General features: G+C 38.5%; 1 long non-coding RNA gene across 2 annotated transcripts; it reads left to right on the top strand.

Moving 5' to 3' along the window:
* The first annotated feature begins 356 nt into the window (after positions 1-356).
* LOC111223832 lies at positions 357-6,956 on the top strand. 2 transcript variants are annotated; one of them, XR_002665192.1, is made up of 6 exons: positions 357-452; positions 1,022-1,289; positions 2,603-2,638; positions 2,816-2,890; positions 3,118-3,191; positions 6,775-6,956. It is a non-coding gene; the product is annotated as an uncharacterized LOC111223832 (long non-coding RNA). The 2 variants fall into 2 exon arrangements; XR_002665191.1 differs by having other exon boundaries at positions 793-1,289.
* Positions 6,957-10,094: the final 3,138 nt, after the last annotated feature.

Genomic DNA, 10,094 nt, shown 5'->3' with positions numbered 1-10,094 from the left:
TTTAGTTTTCACATTTGCTTTGTGCTTTGTGTTTAGAGTTGCTCTGTTTTCCCGTGTTCGTAACCTGCTCTCCAGTTTTCATTGGATCCCTGCCTCTTTTTTTTCACTTCCTGTGATTTTTGGACATAGTTAATAAAGTAAAACTTCGCACTCCTCTCCCGCTGCCATCACCCAACTACCACACACACACACACAAAAAGCTAACTTTTTAAAATATCCCGCAGGAGTATTACTCACATTCCCATAGGGCAAATCTCAAATCTCTGTAAACATGAGCAGGAAGGGTGTAAGATAAATGACTGGAAAAATATTGCCTGTGATAAAAGTCAAATTCCACCCACAGGAAACAGGGAACTCTGCAGGACTAACAACACTCATTGTCCTACACCCAGTGATACATCTGGCAGTCTGACATTACTATCAAGAGACACGAACATAGGCACACTAACAAGGTAAAGTTTCTCTATAAAGTAAGAAATTTTGAATTTCCATACAGTGTACAAGTATTTTTTTCTAAGCAATTGTGAAGATGATTTTAGAGAATTTTTGTATTTGTTATTTTGGTTTTAGAATAATGAGATACATATGTAGAATTACAAAGTTCATCTCTACTCAACAGTTTGGAGTTAAGATGATATATTCTATACTTTTATTGTTTTAGCCTGTAACCAAGCCTAGACAGCCAACTCTGGCAGTTCAGCTTGAGAAGAGGTTGAAGGATTTTAGAAACAACTGAACAATTTTCCCATTTCTACTCATTTGTAATACAAGTTTTCTTCCTTTTTATGACAGACATTGGCCCCAATGGAATGGAACTACAAATACTGGACTGACTGATACAATCATAAAAAAGTAAAACTAAGAAGACGACGGCAGGAATCAAAATCATGGCAAGAAAACCGACGGGATAGTGAGATCATAAAATGACTAAAAAGAAGATGAAAGATGATCATCATCTAGTGAAGACCACCTTAGCACAAGACTGTTTAAATGACAAAATAATATCATTTGTCATCTATAGATGAAACAATGACACCCATCAGCCCAGCCCAACACATCAAAGAGATGAAAGACTGTGGGCATCCTCCTCAGTTTTGCATTATTTTAATGTAAGGATGTGTCACCAATAAGAACTTGGGAGTCTTTTTAGTTTCTCTGGACTAAGAAGAAAACATCAGCAATACATGGAATATAAGACAAGTTTAAGTTAAAGATAAGATAAGTTTCTTATCGCTTGGAAACAGTAAAACAGGAAATTATTCAGGAAGTGATTCAGCTCTACATCCCAGGTAAGCTGAGATTCCAATTCTTCTTCTGAGGTTTCATGTTATACTTGTCAGAGACACTTGACACTGAGGAATTGATGGAAGTGTCTTGGCTTTAGTGTCTTTTGCTGTTTGAGGAACTAATCCCATTAACGTGTAATGGTAGAGAACCAGAGATAGCCGTAAACATGCACGAACATTAGAGCTGAGTGAGAATGAAATACCAAAACTTAATCACATAAGCAGGAGGTTAGGGTGGAGGAAGGAGTTGGCATTAGAAATCAACAAAGAGAGAACCAGCAGCTCATATTCTAAATAGTGATTCTAAATGAGTTTCACTGCCCTCTCTGAACTAATGAAAAGCTTAATTTATTTAGTACAAACCCAGTCTTTAACTTGTTGATGTAACTTGAGCATTCCAATTTAGATTCAGGGTAAATCGTTAAAAAAATTACGCAAAATAGATGTCGTTGCCCAGATATTTCAAAATATGAAGCCATATATGATGAATTCTGGACTGGATGTGCTCCAATCACAGATGACCTAAGATGTCATATCGATAAAAAATCTCCAGATATGATCCAGATTCTTACAAAAACCTAAAAAGGAAATCTCTGGATTCTTGGGGTTTTTGGCGCAGAGCAAAACTAATTTAGTCTGGTGATGTAATGCAAGATCGCAAGATGGTCTCTGTCTCCCTTGTATCGCGAGAATGATCATCACTTCCTGTAAACATTCACTGAGCGCTTGCGCAGTGAAGTTAGCATCACAGCTAAATAAAAGCTAACCGACAATTTGCAAAGTTGTAGTCACAACAGCTCAAAATCTGCGCTAAAATGGTAGGTTAATGCTGTTATCTAAGTGTTTAAAATGCCGGTGTCTGCCTATGCTGACACGATTGCAGTAGTTCAACATGCTTTCGTTTATTTAACAAGTTAGTATGCATACATGTATACACGATAAGATAATGACACAGTATCTCCTCTTTTGATTAAAGAAACTGGTTTTTCTTGTCGGGCTATAGTTAACCAGGGCAGTGTTTTTAGTGATTTTACATGGCAAATTGTTTAGAGTTTGTCCATACAGCAGTTCTCATGCCGCGTCGAACGATATGAAATGAAACACTTCTTGACCCGTCATTTAGGCAGTCAACATTGAAGTAACCTCTTAAACTGTTGGTGTTCTAATTATGTATGTATGTCATATCTATTATCTACTAAACTCCCATCAGTTCCAATCAATGAGTATGGCAGAGTTTAAGAGATTGAAGGTTGACAAACAACAAACTTGGACACTAATTCTAAAATAACATATGGTCCTGCTGTTTTCTTGATCAGGTACTTCCCATTGTGGCAGAGGAGTTGGCCTTTCCCGTGAGTTTAATTATATCCCACTTTTGGGATTTGGGAAGACTATGTTGTTCAGTCACACTGCATTGTTTCAGTTTCAAACGCACACACACACACACTTCTAAACATCTTTGGCATATTGGCTCTTTAACAAAACACACGTTTACTCCTGTTTTCTGTTTATGATCCGTTGCTTTACAGGTTCAGTGCGAGACCGATCCTCATGGTTTGGAGTCTGTTGTGTTGTATGGTGATCAGTATTATCCCATACGTTCTGTAAGTATATACTCATCAACATTTTGATCCATATAAACATTGTAGTGTCTGGTTGTGAACCCCTGTCACTGGTGACCTTTGACCAGTTCAATCCTGAAAATTAGAGACAGAGATAAGAGGAAGAAAAAGATTAGAGTAATGTTTTTTTCTGCTTACCTAAACTGTTAATGATCCTGTGACCCACTCATCTTATCTTGCTGCCCCCCTGTGGTGCTCCTGTCCCCAAGGTTGGGAACCACCAGCCAAGAGATCGGGCTGTCGACAACTCGACTGGTACGGGTGGAGGATTGGGACGCACAGGGTGAGAATCATCTAAACAATCTCTTCTTCATCTGAATTTAATTAACTGAAGTCAGTATTCAGCTACTCTCATGAGATATGATAAATCACAACAAGGAAAAATCTAATGTTCAGCCCCCGGGACAGGACATGTGGTGGGAGCTGTAACATGTTAATTGCAGTATTAAAGTCTGTGTCGATATTGATCTTCACACTACTACTCCACACAGATCCTACTGCAAGCAAAAAAAAACAGTGTTACAGTAGCATCAATAGTATCACACTTTGGGCCTTTAAACCAATCAATCATGGTCTGGATGTCACAGTCTACCTGAGTATCATTGCTTCATGGCCCCAGTTTACCATCTTCCAATGCCTACTTCCTGCAGGATCACGCTCCACGTCACAAAACTAAAGTCATCTCAAACTAGTTTTGTATGAACATGGGTATCAGTGACCTCCCTGGTTTTCAGATCTGAATCCGGTAGAACACCTTTGGGATGTGGTAGAACAGGAGATTGGCAGCATGAATGTGCAGCTGACAGATCTTATTAGTACTAGTATGGTGTTCCTAATAAAGTGCTAAGTAAGTGTAATCACATTACAAAGGTTCTATGGCAAACAGTTTAACAGATCCAACAGACAGAGGAAACATTAGTGTTCTTTTACCATCAAGTTTTCTGGACACCAAATGCATCTAATAGCCCCTTTTTTCCACTGACGAAAAAAAAAAAACACTTACACAACCCCACGGTAAACACACAAATTTTTGCCCCTTTTCAGTTTTTAAGAACATAATGATTGTAAACACACCTGTCACCTGTTCAGCGCGGTGCTGTTACACCGGAGACAGAGCAAGCTGCACTGTGCTCAGGGATGAAAGAGTGAGCTGCAGCCCTGAAATAAGTTTTAAAAACACACAATAACCAATTGAAGCTTCTCACACAAAGGCTCCAACACTTTTTATACCAAAATTTGTGGGTATTAAAAAAGGCAATTGACTCCTTTTACACTGCCAGCCGAGTTTCCTGGAGAGAACACACAAGGGTGGTTAAAAAATCAGCTTAAACCTGCTAAAAAATGTCTGCCACTTAAGCTTTTAAATGTTCCAGTATGTTCAACGAGGTTGATGAGAGGGAACCAAAACATTAAAGTTGTAGGCTATGAAAACCAAAACAATAAGCTGAAAGATGCTAAAATATTCTGCAGAGCTGAGGGCAGCTGCTGAGTTGGGTGACAATATTTTTGTATGTATATGTTATGTGTTTTAGTTGATGGGACTGTTTCAGACTACATCCCTGATAAATGGACTCATTTTTAGGTGTTTTTGGGTTTCGGATTCGTTTTCATTCTGAATCTGCTACTTTGCACATGTGGTCTTGAGGTAGTTTGGAGACTTTGATCATATTAAGTGATTGACACTTATCCACAATCCTTATCACTGTGGTTTAAGTGAGAGCTTGGCTCAAGGATGATGAACTTTAGTTCCACTCATAAATATATCCTGTAATAGTCTCTGCTGTGCTCTTCCACTTCTCCACCCAAAATCTTAATAATAAAAGTCAGATAGAAATATTATCAGATTGTAGATGATGAAAACTGAGTTATCAGCCAGTAATACGTTTTCCTTATCTACCATCTTCTATCCTCTGGTGTCTTCCAGTGTAACAACCCGAACAGATTGACATCCTATGAATATTAATGAACGCAAATGAAGTGCAACAAAGACCATCACCTAAATGGATAGCCAAATGTATTCAGGCTGTAAATTGTTAAATGCATTTAGCAGCAGGTGAGCATTTGGCAGTTTAATCTTTAGTTGGGGGGATGGGGGAGGGGGATTGGATGGAGATTGTGAATTAATGTGCAATATGCTTATATGAGGTGTTTATACTAGTTTTGTTTGGTCTCAATGTAATGCCTCCTATTCAAAGTGGAAGGTCTGCAATTGTTTTTAAAAACACATCTCCTGTAAATGTAAATGTTGGAGCACCAAGATGCATCATGAAATTGCAGAATATGTTCTGTGACAGACAATAATCATAATTCAAAAACTCTCTTCTTGAGGATAAGAAATGTATTTTTGAATAACGTGAATAAAAGTTGGACAAAATGTTTCTCCAAACTGTCAGGACAAGTGACCATGGAGAGAGGCAGGAAGTATCTTTCTCTTGCATTGCTTTCTACAGTCATGTATACCTTGTTAGAGACAAATCATCTCAGCAGGTCGTCAGCTCTGTGTCTCGGGTGCAGGGACACAGAGGTGTTGAAATGTGAATCAACAGGATAAACAAATGGCAGCAGTACAAAGGAGTGAAGCACTTTGAAGCACAGTTTTGTTCATCCAAGTGACAAAGTTCAAACAAAAGAGAAAGCATTCAGCAGGACAAAGCCAAAAGTCCTGGTGAGTGTGAGAGGGAATGAATGAATTTAAGTCTCTGAGTCATAACTCTATCAAGTCTTAACAAAGACATAAAACATAGAGTGATATCATTCAGAGTATCATTATTATAATACACGTACATAAATCAACTTAGAAATAAAAGCTGCTTAAGGAACTGCAAAACAGCTAATTCAGCCTTCTTTTAATAACACCAATCCAAAATGTAAGCAAATGCATTTTCAAACAAAAGTTAAATTTCACGTTGATTAAAAAACAAAACAGAAGAAAAACGATCATGAAAGTCACGGTGACCTCACAAAACACCCGTTTTAGCCTCTTGAATGTGATATCTCAAGACCACCTGGAGGAAATTTGTTTAGATTTGGCACAAACACTCACTTTGAACTGATTACATTTTAGTGGACAAAGGTCAAGCTCACTGTGACCTCACAAAACATGTTTTTGGCCATAACTCTCAAAATTAATCCACTAATTACAGTATGACACAGTTTAACTCACATGTCTGTAAGGATAAAATGAATTGATGACATTTCATATCCAAATGGTCAAAGGTCAACTTCACTGTGACATCATAATGTTCTGCAAAAGCACCTTTGGTCATTATTCAGCGCTGTAACTCAGGAAGAGGTGATTTTGAACGCATTTCCTCGTCTTGGCTGCTTGGTAGACAAAACAGCCATGAGCCGGTGATTCTAGTTTAATGTAAAATTTCCTGTTTGTCCAATAGCATGCTTGCTGGGCCAAAACGTTAGACAATAGTGTTGTCTACTAAAAGACTAATTCTTTTAAACAGGATGCTGCAATACTTCTCTAGTGGCTGGAGGAATACCTGGACTTTCTCAACATGGAACAAGCAACTGTTAAAAGATTTTGTTTTGTTTATTGAGGGGACACTGTGACACACAAAGTCACAGTCTCATCTTGTCTGTATGTGCTCCAGACAAGATTAAAAATCACTGACCAGTGCATGTAATGTTAATATCACCCCACCTCCAACAGAGGAATAAATCCAATCTGAAAAGTCGTTTAACACGTCACCTCAAAATCTCCCAGAGGTTTTCAAAAGGGTTCAGACCTGGTAACTCTGCAGACCATGTCACATGTTGAGTCTTCAGGCCGTGTATAAACATTCATATTTGTTTTCAATCTTTCATAACTGCTGTTTTTGAAATTCATGAACTGTCTCTGTTCTTGTACACAGGTGGAGCCTGACTGGAGCAAGGATGGAGATTGTACTCATCTTGGTTCTGCTGCTGATTCTACTCATTATCATATTCTGTATTTAAATTCAAAATGACTGACCAAACACTTCACCTTTGTTTTTCCACCTTGAACCACGATCAAATGTAAGGCTGAATATTTTTGAATGTTCATAATAAAACTTTCAGCAGAATAAAAAGATCTTCAAATCTAAGACCGAAATGTTCCAGCTGGAGTGAGGTTACTCTCAGATGTCAGAGCTAACTCTAAAGACAGCAGCTACCTAGCTTAATCTGTGGGGGCTCTTTGGTCTGGACAACATATCATTTATGGAGTCCTGAGGTAATAATTACAAATCATTACAGCTCCCCTGATGATACTGTGTCATCATTAGGAGAGTGGGTGCTGGCAGGTGAGTCCCTGGACTGAAGCACAGAGCACTGAAAACAGTTGAAAGCAGCATGAAAAAGACTGTAAATAGACTGTTGGACTGTCCTCTGACGTTGAACTGTCAGTTGTTTATTCTTGACTTCTTAGAATAGATTTGCGGCATGAAAAAGCAGAGCAGCCGTTTTTACCCCACCAAATAAACACCAAATTACGCGAAATAAAGATGACCGTGGAAACATCTATAAGAGTGTGAATCGCTCAGGTAATGTTTTCAGTTTCCAAGTCGGGGGGGGAAGTGTGGAGTGGGGACGGAGAGCACGGTGAGGTCGAATGCTGGAAGCTGTGAGAGTCTCAGCTTGTTCATGGGGCAACGTTTGAAATGACCAGGGGGGGAAGTCTCCTTTTCAAGACTGGATTTTTTTTTTTTATTTCGTTTTGTTAACCATTCTCTAGGTGCGTTTTGTGCAGCACACGAAGGTATTAGATGGTGCCTTGGGGGTGAGAGCCTGCAACCAGAGAGAAGGGGCAAAGCCCTAAATCATATGATGGATTAATACTGGGGATATTGACCTGAATAAGATGAGCTCAGAATTGGCAAAAATATAAAGCTGGTTTGCAGAGTGTTTGGTTTTGACTCTGTAGGGTTTAAAGCTTTAATGTGGTGTTTCAGGGTCAAATTGAGCGCCGTTTCAAATTGTCACTAAAAAGAGATTTTTTTTCTTTTCAACCTGACACCAAGTGTGTAAGGTCACTTTTCAGCTACAATCCTCCCAGCGCTGGCAATATGAGCAAAGAGGCCCTTACTCTCTTGCCAGCTAATACTGGGAAGAGAGTGAGACGCATAGCATGGTTTTAGAGTTAAAGAGTTTTTCCGACGTGCTATATTTCATCAACAGTGACTAAAACAATAAGTTCCTATTGTTGTCTGTCACCGGTTGTGGTTTCGTTTCACAGCTTTGATTATAATAGACGATAAGGTGAAAATCTATTAAAAAATATCAGGTCAGAAGTGCATAAATAAGTTAATGAAAATTGTTTTGTTTCAATTTTTTCTTCGGTAAGGGGGGCATGATTTATGCCATCCGAAGTCTTTATCCTAGTGGAGGGGTTTTTTTTTTCCGCCCTAAATTCTACTATCACAAAAAAAAGAACAAAAAAATGAACTTCCTTGTTAATATGTGTAGTAAGCATTAAGAAACGGGTACCCAGGCCTTATTGCATACGCAGTAAGTATTGATCTGTCATTATGTTATACACTGTATATATTTCACCGCTAAAACTTAAGCTGCAATTTAGCATCCTTGTTCATCTGTGGTTTTCTGTGGTCCAAATAGTCATAGGCCTTCACTTTCATTATAACACACTTGAAATAATGAATGCAAGCATATAGACCAACAGAAGTGACGTTTAAAAGAAAAAGTTGAAAATGTATAACGCCCTGAAGATAATCTAATGCTCATTTTGCATTTAAGTTTTTGCAGGAAAAACTAATCCTGTCAGACCTTGCAGCTACCACTGCTGAACCTATGCATCCATGCGTACACTGATCCAACATCTGTTCTGGCCTTCTCCAGCTCCACACTTCTGCACCTGAAGGGTCTTTCAGATGAATAATTGAATCGGCACTAGTGTTAATCGACTGCCTAATTGGCCGCTGAGTCAAAGTGTAGGCTCTCTTTGAAAAATCATAGGCCTAATTGAAAGCAGCAGTATGTCATGGCGCTTCGTAGTAAAATGATATTCATTGTGCACCCCACACTAACATCAATGACAAATAATGACCTCGGTAAGTCTGCAACAATACATTTTCCTGTTTTCAATGCCAGTATTTTATAAAATAATTATTAAGAAAAATATCTGTTAACAGATCACGAAATTCAAAGACGAGTGCGCAACAACAGGTCCAAGTCAAAGTTTAGGTCAGGTCGTCGACTGTCATCAACTTGCCAGACATCTCACCCACAGACACAAAACAAAAGTCACCTCAGAGAAGTGAAGCACTCGAACATTGTTTGAAGGATAAAGGATGATCTTTCTTAGCTGTATTTTCACCACCCACAATAAGAAGAAATGTTCTGTTACACAGCCAAGAGAGCGGTTGGAGAATTTATGGAATCAAGCTCAGGTTATTAAAGTACACACGTAGGTGAACAGAAAAAAAATACTGTTATAAAACTAAATGAGACGGGAGTTAGATAAAAACAAATTGTGGAGTATGAGGATCTATTATTGCCACACACGGTGATAACCAAACCATATTAAAGGTCCATATAGTATAAAGGTAGATGTCCATGTGGTCTTTGATTATAAAGCAGGTCTAGGTTCTATATAAATACTTGAAAGTATCAAAGCCTCAGTTCCACAGAGAAATGCACACAGCCTGTATTCAGAAACTGTGAGCCTTAAAACCAGCCGTAGGACTTCTTAACTTTGTGATGTCACAACAAACCAGTCACTGCTCTCAGCCATGCCCCACCCACCTGACACCACCACCCAAACCTTGCGTATTTGGTGTTTTTTTTTACCTGAAATCTGCTATATTTTTATTGGATCACTCTGACAACATTCAGCCAATCAGAAGAGAGGCTCAGAGCCTCCTCTCTTCTGATTTGCTCACTGACCTGTTGTTACTAGAGCTTCAGAGAGAAGCTCTGAGAGAGGAGATGTAAAACTACACTGAGATGGTTTTTGGTTCTTAAAATCACAAATATATCTTCTTATGGATCAAGAGTCAAATATGGGAGTGTAATTCATTAAATTACAGTGTAATTTATTTAAGTCCTTGGTGTAAAAAAACCCAGTAAATATTTTAATGCTCCATCTGTACTGATAATTACACTGTAATTCATGGGCTGTAAAGTGTTTCCATCACTTCATTCTCAAGTTCAGACGTAAAATTCACACTTCTTTGAAAGAAAAAAAAGAAGCTCA

This window comes from Seriola dumerili, unplaced genomic scaffold (assembly GCF_002260705.1).
Source record: "Seriola dumerili isolate Sdu_G_001 unplaced genomic scaffold, Sdu_1.0 BDQW01000116.1, whole genome shotgun sequence".
In the NCBI taxonomy this organism is placed as follows: Eukaryota; Metazoa; Chordata; class Actinopteri; order Carangiformes; family Carangidae; genus Seriola; species Seriola dumerili.
This window is presented reverse-complemented; position numbering and strand designations above follow the sequence as displayed.